Here is a 14,500-nt window from a genome sequence, read left to right on the forward strand (position 1 = left end):
TTTGAGTTGTATTTTCTGTTTGTGAGTGCTCTATCCAAGCTTTTCTGTGTATTTTTGATTTTTTGAGGTTTCTGTGTTCTACAGCTAGGAACTGTAATAGTGTGCATTACTATAATTGTCTGTTTACAGTTAAAAGCATTCTCTAGAGTCCACTTGCTCCTTGATCTGTTTAAAACTTTCATTTAGTGGCTACAGCTAGGAACTGTAATTTTTCCCACCCACTGTCTCTAGCGTTGTGGTGTTCTTATACTTGGTGGCTTTGCAGTTGCCCACCCATACTGTATATTTGATCTGTGACACTCCTCACAGTCTAGTGTCATTAGTTCATTCAATCTAATAGAGAACATTTGTGAAGGCCAACCTACTCAGATTCTTAACATTGAATTAACTTCTGTTCCAGCTTTCTCCATTTCTACTTTACTGAAAAAAAAATTTTTACTGAAAAAAAAATATTCTAAGCTTGCTTCCCCCCTTTCTTGTGGCAGGTTATGTCCAGATATGGATTTGCTGTGTCCAGGACTGTTTGTGAGCTCCTGAGCCCCCCTCCCCACTCAACTAGGGTTAAACTATTCCTGGCGCCATAAAGTCTGCTCTTCAAATTTTCCCTTGCAACTAACCAACTTTTTAGTTTTAGGACTCAAATCTGTTTCTTTGAGCTAAGCACTTGTTCAGAACTCATAAGCATTAAATAAGCTACAAATTACTACAACACTCAACTTTCCTCACTTGTCTAGAGGAAAACAGTTTTTAGTACTTAATAAACAAGCACCTATCCAGGCATGTCTAAAGGTCAGCTCCGGGTGTTTTCTCCTGTCTTCTGATGAAGGTAGGCATCTTGGGACAATGCAGCAATGGCCTCATGTACACAGATAACCCTCTCCTTCTACCACCTAACACTACGACCTGTGAGAGATGCATTTATATAGCCAAACTTGAAGCAAAGCTCTCTTCACCGAAGACTGGACTAGACAGTCAAGAGAAGCAGGTAAACACTTGCACTGCACCACACTCATCACATAGTGCCTCAAAACCTACACCATGAAAACACACACACAAAGAAGCACAAAACACACACCTACATTCACGGAGGCTCTCAGTAAAAATCTGTCAAAACAACCAAGAACTCCAAAGCAGAAATGCAAGCAACCTCTACCCCCCCAACACAACCCAAATGACACATAGCCCACATACTCAGTGTGCCACTCAACTACAGTCCATAAGGCATAACATACCCATCACTCTAGTCATAGGTGACTCTAAAGTCAGGCACACTGATATTCCACTCACCAGGCTAAAGAAGGATCAGCTGCCTGTCGGGTGCCAGGATCCGCCACATAACTCATGCACTCAGGTCACTCCACAACAAGTACAAATATGACTCTGTCATTGTCCATGTTGGTGTGAATGACCTGAGATGTACTTCCCTGGACTACATGAAAAGAGACATGGAAGAGCTGTCCGATCTTGTAGCCCAGGCAGGTATGACCCTAGCCCTGAGTAGCATCCTGCCATCACCCAGAATGATACCACAGTACAAATACAAAATGACTAACTTTAACAATTGGCTAAGCTTTTGGTGTCATTCTAAGGGAATCCAGTATCTGTCTGCCTGGGATGACATGATTGACAGACCACGCTGCTTTGCCAGAGATGGTCTGCATCTGTCACCATTGGGATTCTGGATACTGATAAAGGCACTTGGCTCCCCTATAGTGCCTTTTTTAGGCAAGGTTCAAATGACAAATTCACCACTGTAACAGGTACAAGCAAGCAAAATCTGAGGGTAATGCTACTCAATGCTAGAAGTCTAAACCTCAAAATACACTCACTCGAGGCACTCCTTAAAATGGAAAACATCGACATCTGTGCAGTGACAGAGACCTGGTTCAAAGCTCCAGAGAGCATCCCTGCACTACCAGGCTATAATTCATACTACACCTTTCGGCCACCAAACCCGGACCGAAACACTAAAGGTGGAGGCGTGTCCATATTCATTAAGGATACCCACACCTCCACGTTAGTCTCTCAGCATAATGCATCCGAGATTATCCAAGTCCAACTAACTATGGGCAAAACCACAATCCAGATTGTAGCTTGCTACAGACCCCCCACCATGCCCCAGGATTCCCACTCCTCTTTTCTTGATACACTGGAAAATATTAAGGTGCAAACCAACACCCTAATAATGGGTGATTTCAACTACCCCACCATTAACTGGGAAAACTACTCATGTACCAACTCTTTTGCTCAATGTTTTCTGGAAATCATCAATTCCAATTCCTTGGATCCACTTATCCACACCCCCAACAGAGGCAGCAATATCCTAGACCTGGTCATCACCAACATGGGTGTCCAGTGTTCAACACCAGAGGTCAGCTCCTCATTGGTCAGATCCAACCACAAGCTAATCACCCTAGACATCCACATCCCACTCCCACTCCCCATTAGGAAAACAACTGTAAAAAATTTCTCCAAAGCCAACTTCACGCTTCTTATGACAGAAGTGGCAAACTTCACGACACCCATGCAGATGGACAATAGAGGTATGACTGCTGAATCCTACACAAATGCACTTTATAAGCACTTACACAAGTGCATGGATCATGCTATTCCTATCAGATCCAAGATGCTATCCTCCAAAAAAAGGAAGCCAATCTGGTGGTCTTCTGCCATAAACAAACTCTACAACAGAAGAAAGAAACTGTTGTAAAAAAGAGTAAAATACCATTATTGGAGGAACTCCCTGGTCAGCTACAGTAAGAAGCTGAAATCCTTCATAAAATCCTCCAAAGCTAGTTATGAAAACAAAATCGTCACTAATTCTAAAGACAACCACAAAGCATTCTATAGCTATGTAAAGAATCTCAATGGCAACACTCAGATCTGCTCTGAGTTACAGCACAATTGCACTAAATATACAGACCCAACTGATATTGCCAACATCCTGGCAGATAGGTTCAGTGCTAACTTTATCCCCCTCTCACCCCCTAAAGGGCCCATTTTTATACCGGAAGAATGCAAAGTTCCTGTAATCATGACTGCACAGGTGAAAACCTCACTCTCCAAAGCCAAGAACACAGCATTCATGGGACCTGACAACATCCCAGGCTGCCTTCTACATGAACTACAGAATGAACTGGCACCCCATCTAAGTACCATGTTCAATCATAGCCTCACCTCAGGCTTTGTGCCCATTGAATGGTGCACCGTGACGGTTTTCCCACTCCACAAAGGGGGTCCACAACAGACCCTGGAAACTACCGCCCCATTAGCCTGACAAGCCTGGTCTGCAAGATCATGGAACATATCATCATGGAACTCATAAACAAAGACATTGGAGATCTCCAAACTCTTGACCCCGCACAGTTCGGGCTTGTAAAAGGCAGATAATGTCTCCTAAATCTAACAGACTTCTTTGAAACAGTCACCAAAGCCATAGATGATGGTAAAGTGGTTCACACAGCCTATCTAGATCTCACCAAGGCATTCAACACCATCCCCCACTCTGGAATTATAGATAAACTTACTAAACTAGGTATAAATCCCTGTGTCACACGATGGGTTGCCAACTGGCTTACTAACAGAACCCACACTGTGAAAGTAGCAAACTCCAAATCAGACTTCAGACCAGTGACAAGTGGAGTACCACAGGGTTCAGTCCTGGGTCCTTTTCTGAAGTACAGGCTAACACAGAAGGTCTTTGGCTAACTAAATTTGCAGATGACTGCAAACTAGGAGCCATAATCGAAACTCCTAACAATGTGGACATCCTACAAAAGGGCCTCTCTGAGGCAGATGCTTGGTGTCAAAGCCATGGTATCAAGCTCAATGCCAAAAAGTGCATTGTCATCCCCTTTGATAAAAACTCTGTACCCATGAACTACCACATAGGCGGTAGTCTACTTAACATTGAAAGTGTGATAAGAGACCTTGGGACACAAGTGGACAGTAGTCTCTCCTTTGATAATCACATTGCCACAGTGGTCAGGAAATCCTCATCCCAAAAGGTTTCTTATCTAGAAAAAAAGAGGTCATTGTACCCTCTACTCATCACTCATTAGACCCATTATAGAGTACAATGCCCCTTTTGGTATGTACCTCACAAGACATCTACAACAACTGGAAAGGCTGCAAAAATACCTCACAAAGAGGATTACTGGCCTCAAACAGATGCCTTACGCAGACCGACCCAAAAAACTCCAGCTTACTCCGTTACATATCGCCTACTCAGAGGCGATCTCTGCCTAACATACAAAGCTATGTCAAACCCAGAGCTGTTGGATATGCTCCACTTAAAGAAATCCCAATCCCTCCGAGCTACATGCTCTAGGGACCTAAACCTTGTCAACACAATAAACAGAACATGCTTGAGGGATAGATTCCTGTCCTAGAGACTTCCATACTCTGAAACAGACTACCTGTCTATGTCAAACAGAGCTCCTCATTAGCATTCGTCAAGAAAAATCTTGATGACTGGATAGGTAATAGGAAATTCACCCCGGGGATCACTTCTGTGGTTCTGCTTGACAGAGGCACAGGAAAATAATTTTCTTGGGTGGCGAAAGCCATGGTACGTTTTTGGCTAGGCTTGTATAGGCCCTAGGGCCAATAGCCTAGTACCTACCTATGAATCTATAAACCTATATAAATGTATGCAGAAGCATTACATGATTATTTGTTACAGAAACAGGTGTTGTCATCATGCTGTTTAAAGTTAAGCAGCTCAGAAAAAAATTGACAGTTCAGTGCTCTTTAAGCATGTTGGATTACATCTTAGAAACACTGCTAAGGCAATAAATATTTGATCTGCATCTTTCCATCTCTATACAGTATTGTTTGGTCCAGTACATAGAAATATTTTAACCACGAGGATTAATACCCTTTTAGCTTGCCAATATACCAAAAACTCTTTTTCCCATAATAAGTGTCCAGGCTGTTGTTAAAATATATAAACTAATACTTGCTTTAATGTAATTTGGTAGTCTGTTCCATGGATCAGCTACTCTGTCAGACAACCAATTAGTGCACTTCTCATTCCTATTGAATCTTCTACATAGGTTGTCTGATGATTCTCTCACTTTTTGTTAACTTCAAACATTCCCAGAGGTAGTTGTCTCTAAATGCCCTATATACTTGAATAAGATTTCTTCTTAGATATCTGTAAGAGACATACTATACAAATTCAGATATTTAAGTCTTTCATAATAATTTCAATTTTCACATCCATGGATGCCTTTGGTATATTTCTGTTGTACTCTTTCCAGTTTACTCATACTTGTTTTCTTATAGGGTTTCCATATTGTTATTCCATAGTCAAGTTTGGGTCTAATGTAACTAACAAACAATGACCTCATCATTTTTTATTTCCTTTCTACTTTATAAACTTTATAAATCTTTTTATACCACCTATAGTTCTAACTATCATTAACCAGTTGGGTGATATGATTAGAAAAACTCATAGCTGAATATACCCATATACCCAGGTCCTTGAATGAGTCCATAGTCTCAGTCACTGTGTGCTGTATTAAATACTCACCTTTCAGTTTTGTGTCTTCCAAATCTCATATGCTTAGTTTTTGATTACCTGATTTACCAGCATGTTATTCTCCTGTGCCAAAATGGTCAATGTAGTCATGTTATTTTGCAGACATGCCCTATCTGTAACACGTGTAATCAGTTTACCCAATTTCAGGTCATCTGCATATAGACAGTAGAATACCTCAGATGAAAAGGTTAGGCCTGAAAGATATAATCTAAACAAGTAAGGGCCTAGGACAGAGCCCTGTGGGACACCCTGATTGTAACCAAGGATGATTTCACCTGTCCAGTTGCTGTATAATACTTGCCACGTTCTATTTGTAAACCATGCAGCTATCCATCTTATCAAGAGTACATCAATACCTAGTTGTACTAATTTATTGATCATTATACCATGATCCCCCCAAAACGTGCACGCTGATTGGCCAGCGTGCCCGTTGTAAATCTAGTTATACTAATGGAAAAAGGTCCGTCGCCGGACTTTTCCATTAGTATAACTGTTTTAAACACTGTCTCACTATGTTAAATGGGTTTAACATAGCAAGACAACTTTAAAATAAGCAACGGAGATCTCCGTTGCTTATTTTAAAGCTGTCTCGCCATGTTATACCCATTTAACATAGCGAGACAGTGTTTTAAAAGCAACGGAGAAAGCAAGATCTCCGTTGCTTTTTAGTGTTCGCTATGTTAAATGAGTTTAACATAGCGAGACAGTTTAAAATAAGCAACGGAGATGTCCGTTGCTTATTTTAACTGTCTCGCTATGTTAAACTCATTTAACATAGCGAACACTAAAAAGCAACGGAGATCTTGCTTTCTCCATTGCTTTTGCACAGCTCTGATGTACTGCGAGGCGCAGTACATCAGAACTGCCGTGGATGCCAGACATCTGCGGAAGGGCAGTAAACAGGCATTATACTATGCCATTATTTAAGAAAAGTGATAGTTTCTTTTCTTAAATAATGTCATGGTATAAAAGCAATAACCCACTTCTGGGTGTGGGTAATGCTATTACCACGGTTGGCTTTGTTTGGTCCCTCGGGCTTCGCCCTCGGGACCAAACCACGCCAACCGTGGGTAAATTTAGCATTACCCACACCCAGGCGTGGGTTATTGCTATAGTATTTTGTGCATGACCCTGTCAAATGCTAAAGTTAAATCTATATAAATTACATCACAGCACACTTTTTCATTCATAGCTATTATTATATTGTTATAGAACATCATGTTACAGGTTTTAATAGATCTGTTTTCAACATATGCATGCTGCTATATGGTTTTAAGTCCCAACCTATCCAGTTCTGACAGTAACGTATCCAGTATTACCTTTTCCATTATTTTTCTACAACATGAAAGTAGACTTATGAGTCTATATTACTCTGGGTTTGTCCTACTCCCCTTTCTTGAAGATAGGTTTAATAAGCACTTGTCTCCAATGTTAAGAATCTCCCCATATTTATATGACCTAGTGAATAGTAGATATAATGGTACTATAAGTTCTTGCTGAAGGTCATTGTTACTAATTCCGTCTCCTCCCTGTGCTTTGTTTGGATCCAGTTTGCACAGTTCCTTTTCAATATAATCTAATTTGATTCCAGTATCTGGGGTTACCTGGATGTCATTAGGACAACATATCACCCCTTTTGTGGAGCCAAACTGTTTTGCATAACATTTTGTAACTATATCTATAATCTGTTGTGTCCGAAAATAAATTTTAGAATCTGCACACAGTTTATCAGTTTGTGTGTCTTTACTCCTTCCACATCTTATGTATCTATAAAAAGGTTTCCTATTATGTTCAATATCTTTATATAAATTTTCTTCAAATTTTTCTTGATCATGTCTCACACTGTGCTTAATCTGTTTGTCCAGCTTGCTCATTTCAGTTTTCAAAGTTGTAGTTTGACCTCTCTTCCATTCCTTATATTTTTTTGTCTCTCACCTTAATCAGATATTGTGTTCCTATTGAAATATATCCCCCTGATGGTGTATGCCTAGATCCTTATGTTAAACATTTGTTTGCCTTTCTGCACTCAAATAATTTCTCTTTCAAAACTTTCCACATTCCATGTGCAGTTTTTCCACTGAACACCTCACTTCAGTTAGTTTTACATAGTGACCCTTTTGCTTCCATATAAAATATAATCAAACTTCAGTGCATTGCTTTAGATTTCAATTTGGCACAATTATCTAGCAACAAATTAACCTTTATAATCTCATGATCACTGCAAATCAATGGTGGCAAAACTTGACTTGAAGCAACATGAATTTCTTTATGAACACAAACAATGTCTAGTATGTTCCATCCCATGGTAGTTTTTTTTTACAATCTGAATCAGTTGTTCTTCCTGAATATATGTTGTGAATAATTTCCTTACTAATGTTGAATCAATATTGTTCCTGTCTCTTTCTGGTACATTTAAGTCCCCAGCTAATATTATTCTTCCCTCCTGTGTTTCATGCAAGAAATGTATGAATTCCTCTACGTCATCTGCACTTGACTTTGGTGGTCTATACACTCCAGCAATTGTTATATGTTCCAGGGCTGTCTTTTTTGTCACAGTTACATAGTCTATATCATTGGTGTTATCATTAAACATGTAATAATCACCACTATTAGTCTTATTAATTCCACTGTTTTCATTGCATATTAAATTCTCATCCAGCTGGTGTTGTAAATCCACAGCTTGAGTCATGTAGTCAACACCTGTCTTTCTCTTCTTTTTTCTTGCAGTAATGTTCTTCTATCCTTCCATGTTCAGTTTCGATTTCTTCCTTTTCACCTGCCCCTTGCCTCTTTTTTCTACCTATTCCATTGGAAAGGTGATGCCTTTTTCTGTCGACTGAGGGTTTTCTGATAGACATATATCTTCATTCCCTGTCACCAGTGTGTTACATAACAAAGCAGAATCCTTTTTACTAAATATTCTCTTTCCTTTACAGTCATTAGTCATTTTTTTTTCTTCCTTGTTATTTGTTGAGAACTTCTTCCTTTCTTTCTTTTTTGTTTCCTTCTAAACAAACTGGATCCTCAGATTGCTGAGGACTTGCATCCAGAATTCCAAAGCTGTCAGGGGCATCATCTTGTTTCATAGGGGTTGAATGATCTTTGCAGACAATAGATGCATCATTTCCTAAATCTGTTCTATTTGTTGTATGCCTAACATTATTTAGTTCATCAGTCCAGTCATTAATATATGATACAACAGTTCAGATAGTGATGTAAATTGCATAAGTGCAATCGTCATCATTAAGTTTAGATTTACTTCTAACAATGGTAAGCAAATCATCTGATTTTTGACACGAGGAACACAGATCAGCAGTGTTATCAGCTGTTACTTTTAAATATGCATAGCATTTATTACACTGTAGAAGATATTTGAGCATTAGCAAATCGTTAATTGCATACTCATTTAAGGAATCCATATTCAGCTTCAAATTAATAAAATATTGTAACAGAAAAGAATTATCAAAAATAGTAGCCACAGAATTAAAAGAGAACTTAAATCAACTTCTATGACAAAAAGTCACACCAGTAATATGCTACTAAATAATAAATTAAGTACAGTAATGTTGTTCTGACTACACAACTTCTGCAAGCCAGACAAAACTTGTAATTCCTTTATGACTCTTGCAGTTGCACTTCTTTTTAACAGTAAAGATCAATAAATCACAAACCAAGGTAGGATTGAATAGATATGCTCAGGACTTTCCTCTCTGCAGTCTGTGTGGATTTATAGCTGTCTAGGCCCCTTGGGGTGTCTAGCACTTACCTGTCTAAAACCTATCCCTTTCTAACAACCAACAGTGAAATTAAAGGTAAAACAAGAAAATATGAATCAAAGTAAATCTTGTTAACAAGCTATCCCTTCCTGCCTACAAACTGTTAAAAACAGTGATAACAAATACAATATAAATTAAATTACTATACTAATGGTTAGCTAACTGATGAGTTTAACTAATGTGTTTGTGTGTGAGGGAGAGACAGAAAGAGAGAGAGAGAGAGACCGCACATACCAAGTCTATAGATATTTCATCCACGACATCCCTACCTTCTTACCAAACCTCTGTGCTGCATTTAGCTCCCTCACAACATTCTTCTGTGCAATCCAGTACCAACTTGCTTTACTCCCTCCAGATCTACTATTTTTACAATCTGCACATACAACATGTTCTGTACATGTGGCATGTACTTTCAAACTATACTTACACTCATTTTAACAAGTTCTCCCATTATCGAGGTGAAAGCCTGCACTTCCTCCCTTTCTGTCATTTTTATCCCCACAAATGTTCTTCTCAAGGAGTGAGAATTCCTTAAGTAATCTTGGTAAGGTATGTGTCTCAGGTTAGAATTCCTGTATTTAAACAGGTTGATTCTAGTGCTACGAGCTGCTGGATATTCAATAAAAAGGGGGGGGGGGTGCAGAGATGGAGAGCTACAGACCAACTGTACTGTGTTTGCACACAAACATCATGCATTTAATGGATTACTCAAGTAGTTCTGTAAGTAACAGCATTTCTAAAACAAGCTTATAAATTATGTATGAAAGCAGCTGTAAAGTACATTACCATGTGTTGGTGCTGTGATTTTTTTTTTGGTTTTTATGTGTTGGTGCTGAAAAGCCTGACCAGACAGATTAATAAATGTCATAGTCATTGATCACATGCACAAACTGACATAATTAAATTGATGAAACTGCATGTACATAGTCCATTCTCTGTCCTGTTGTGAAAATAATTAACTAACTAATTAAATAAAATACAATTGGTTAGCAGCTACTGTGATTACAGTGGGACACCGGGAGGCCAAACAGTCTGTCAAATGAAGCTGACGCCCCTGTACATGATGCATGGTGAAGTCAGCCGTAATGTTGTTAAAATAAAAAAAACAAAAAAAAAAAAATTGGAAATTAAAGGGGCCATTCGGGAATTCATGAACTTCATTATTTTGACCTCAAAACTGGTAAATACTGAGGAATTTGGTAGGGATGAGAGGTATGCCTGGGCATATAAAACATTGTAATATCTTCTATTATGGTAAGGAGTAGTCAAATGGGGCAGTTCTCTTCTTCGCTTTTAGAATTTTATCACGACTCTTGCTATTATTAAATATGTCGAAGACTCTCATATGAAACAATCTATTAAAGTGTTGTACCTTTAAATGAATTGAAGCAATAAAGATAATTATGGTATCACAGCCATTTACTGAGCACAAACAATCATGTGGGAAGAAAAAGGAACAAGGTCTTGAAACAGCAGTTCTGAAAAAGGAATACAGCATGATGCAGTGGCCATACAGCAACATTTAAAAAAAAAAGAAAAAAAATGTTAACTGTACTTATTCCATAGTGCAAAAACACCCTCAGGATTGAGTGCATATGTCAATTTATTTTATCATGGTTCAGCATTAAAAATAATATGTAGTACCAAAGTTATCTTACAGCAGCCTGTAAAGGTCAAGACAGCAGGCATGATTTTGCTCTCTCTCTCTCTCTTCCGATTGTCACTTTGAGATGGGTGAATCTCCCTCAGCTATTGTCCACGACCACTAACTTTCTAGTTATGCATTTTCTTTGGAAAAGACAAGAAAAGACCCTCCCAGCACACACACACACACACACACACACACACACACACACACACACACACACACACACACACACACACACACACACACACTCACTCACACACTGGCTATCATGAGTAGGAGCTGCTGTCTTTGACTTTGCAGATTATGCTACAATACCTTTTGGTACCACATATTTCATAAAGCTGAATCAATGTAAAGTCAAGGGTCATCTACATGCAGTTCTCATTATGGGCTATGTGCACAACACATCAATAGTAAAATAAATTAGGTTTACCTAATCCACACTTACACTCCTGCTTCCTAGCTGCCTTAGTAATGACTGTTTTCTATTACACAAATCCTAATTCAGTTACCCTTTGAAAGACTTAAAACTTCATGAATACACTATAGTATCTAACTCACTTTTTAAAATATACTTCGAGTTAGTTCACTCCCTTACTTTAGGGGTACTTAACTAGTTTTGCCTGAATTGACTTACTTTGTATTTTCAGGAATTAATAACATTTAAATATTTATAATCAATACACATCTCTCTTACAAGTCTTACCATGGGCAGATATCATGTGCTATTGATTCAGTAACATAAAATAATGGGAGCTAAATATGTTACTGCATTAAATAAAATTCTCTTCTCACATGTGGTCTACCTTTAAGAAGTAAGTACTTGAATACATGAGTCCTGTGTCCTTGAGGGATTCAGCTAACAGTTATTGGACATGGTTCTAAATAATGCTGATGCTATGAACACTCCTGATAGGATCTAACTAGCCATCAGGGATTATACTGTTCCATGTTTTACAGCTTGGGTAAGAAAATAATAAAAAAAAGATAACGACCATGGAGTGGGATATTAGAAGAGTTGTAATGTGGAAATGGTAAAGACAAAGGTACTAGACTGGGAGCAAACCAGTCAGGTAAACAAGATATATGAATAAGTCAAACAAGAATGATGGAGTTTGTAAGGCAAACCTTGCACTGACACCCTTTATGTGCATGCCACAGGGACACAGTTTTGCCAAATGTACCCATGCGCAGTCTGTGTATTCACATATCAACACTCTACCACAGTGATATCTGTAGAAGCTGGTGCATAATGAAAGGCTGCTGCTTGCAACTGTGCTGGAGCTGATAGTCTGGTGGCACAATGCATACACTATAGGCTGAATATGTGTGTCCTCACCCATACCAGTACATGTGCTCAGCATCCCAGTTTGAGAGGGCTCATTTATGGATTCTATCAAAAGAGATGCTCTCTCTTAAGCTGTGGTAGTGAATTCACACACACTGCAAGCTGAAGTGAGTGTATACCCACAATTTAGTAGGCCTGAGTCTATCTCATTTTGTAAGTTGCCATTGACAGGCATGTTGCACTTAGGATCATAGGAGGTTCTAGGCTATTGGCCTTGAGGCCCTTATAAGCCTAGCCAAGAGTTTAGCCCATGTTTATATGAATCGGCACCTGATGCCCCTGTCCAGCAGGGACAAGGGTGGAATCCCAGGGGTATATTTTCTGTTTCTCATCCAGTTATCCAGGTTGCACTTAAAAATGTTAAAGAGGTACTCTGCTTGATGTGGAGAGCAAGGCTATTCCATACATGGGGGAGTCTCTGGAACACAAATCTGTCCCACCAACAAGTCTTGCTGATGTCACAGACCAGCTTGTGGCTGAGAATGTGGTTACTAAAATGGAGCCGGACTTGCGGATATGCAGCAGTCCCATCAAGGTGCAGGCCGTGATCACCTTGTGTGCCAGACAGAGGTCACATCTGAGGTGTCTGTATGAAACTGAGTAGAGGGATAAGGCTTTTAGCCTATCTGTGTATGGTAGATGTTTGAGGTCCTGGATTCTCCTGTGAGGAACCTCTGTGGTCTCTCCAGCTGCTGCATGTGCTTTGTGAGGTACATGCCAAAAGGGGTATTGTACTCAGCAATGGGCCTTATAAGGGAAGAATACAGGGATGTTATGACCTCCTTGTCCCTGGATGAAATACCCTTACTTATGAGGTGGGCCATGTAGAAGGCTTTCCATACAGCAGAGGCAACATGGTGGTCAAAAGTCAGGATGCAATCAACCTGGGTGCTCAAATCCCTCACGACTGATTGTGTGCTTAACACATTGTTATTAATGTGATAATTTGTGGGGATGTCACTCTCCCTAAAGAGGATGATGATGCATTTTTTTGGTATTCAGCTTAAGGCCATATTTCTGGCACCAGTCATTTGTCAGAGTGAGATCCTCTTCGGGGATGTCCACATCACTAGGGGAACTGACATCACCCATCTTGCAGTCATTTGCAACCTTGGTCAGCCACAGCCCACTGGTTTTGGCCTGCACTTCAGAAAATTATATCCAAAATAACAGAGGCCCCAAGACTGAACCCTGGAGTATGCATCTTGTTACGGGTCTACTGCTTGTGGTGACTTCCTCTATTTTGACTACATGGGTTCTATTAGTGAGCCAGTTTGCTACCCATCTGGTAACATATGGATTTCTGCCTAGATGAGAGAGTTTATCTATTATGCCCAAGTGGGGAATAGTGTCAAAGGCTTTGGCCAGGTCAATGTAGGCAGTGTGCACCAACTTCCCCTCGTCCATGGCTTTGGTGACTGTCTCAAAGAAGTCGACCAAATTTATCAGACATGACCTCTCTTGATGAAGCCAAACTGTGTGGGGTCAAGTGTTTGGAGGTTGCCAATGTCTTTGTTAATGAGGTGCATGATAATCTGTTCCATAGCCTTGCAGATCAGTCTAGTTAGGCTGATGGGTCTATAATTTGCCGGATCATTGGACGCTCCACTTTTGTGTAAAGGGTTGACACCAGCTGTCCTCCACTCAGCTGGGATGAAGCTAGTACTCAGAGTTTGGTTGAATAGGGTGCCTAATGGTGCTGCAAGTTCCTGTCTGAGTTCAAGTAGGACACAGCCTGGGATATTATCGGGTCCCATGGAGGCTGTATTTTTTGCCTGTGAGAGAGCAGGTACTGTGTATGTCCTGATTTACTGATGGGGGGTACAGAGGTTTTCACTGAATCTGTCAGACAGCAAGTTTGCTATATCTACAGCATTTGTATATGTGGTGTCCATGACCATCAGTTTAGAACAGATCTGGGTGCTTCCTTTGAGGTTGCAGACATATGTGAAGAAAGCCTTATGATTGTCTCTAGTAGAGGTGGCCAATTTCGACTCGAAGTTTGTTTTGGAGGATTTCCCTTGTGCTCTTGTTTGCTTGTTCAGGCTAAGGAGACATTGCTTCCAATTGGGCACCTGAACTTGGATCATTGAGTAGATGAGCCTGAGTATCATCCAACTACAATCCACTGCAACACAATCCAACAGTGATATCACTGCCTCTCTTGGTATCCATGAAGAAAT

Source organism: Protopterus annectens, chromosome 4.part1 (assembly GCF_019279795.1).
Source record: "Protopterus annectens isolate FY-2018-M chromosome 4.part1, PAN1.0, whole genome shotgun sequence".
In the NCBI taxonomy this organism is placed as follows: Eukaryota; Metazoa; Chordata; order Ceratodontiformes; family Protopteridae; genus Protopterus; species Protopterus annectens.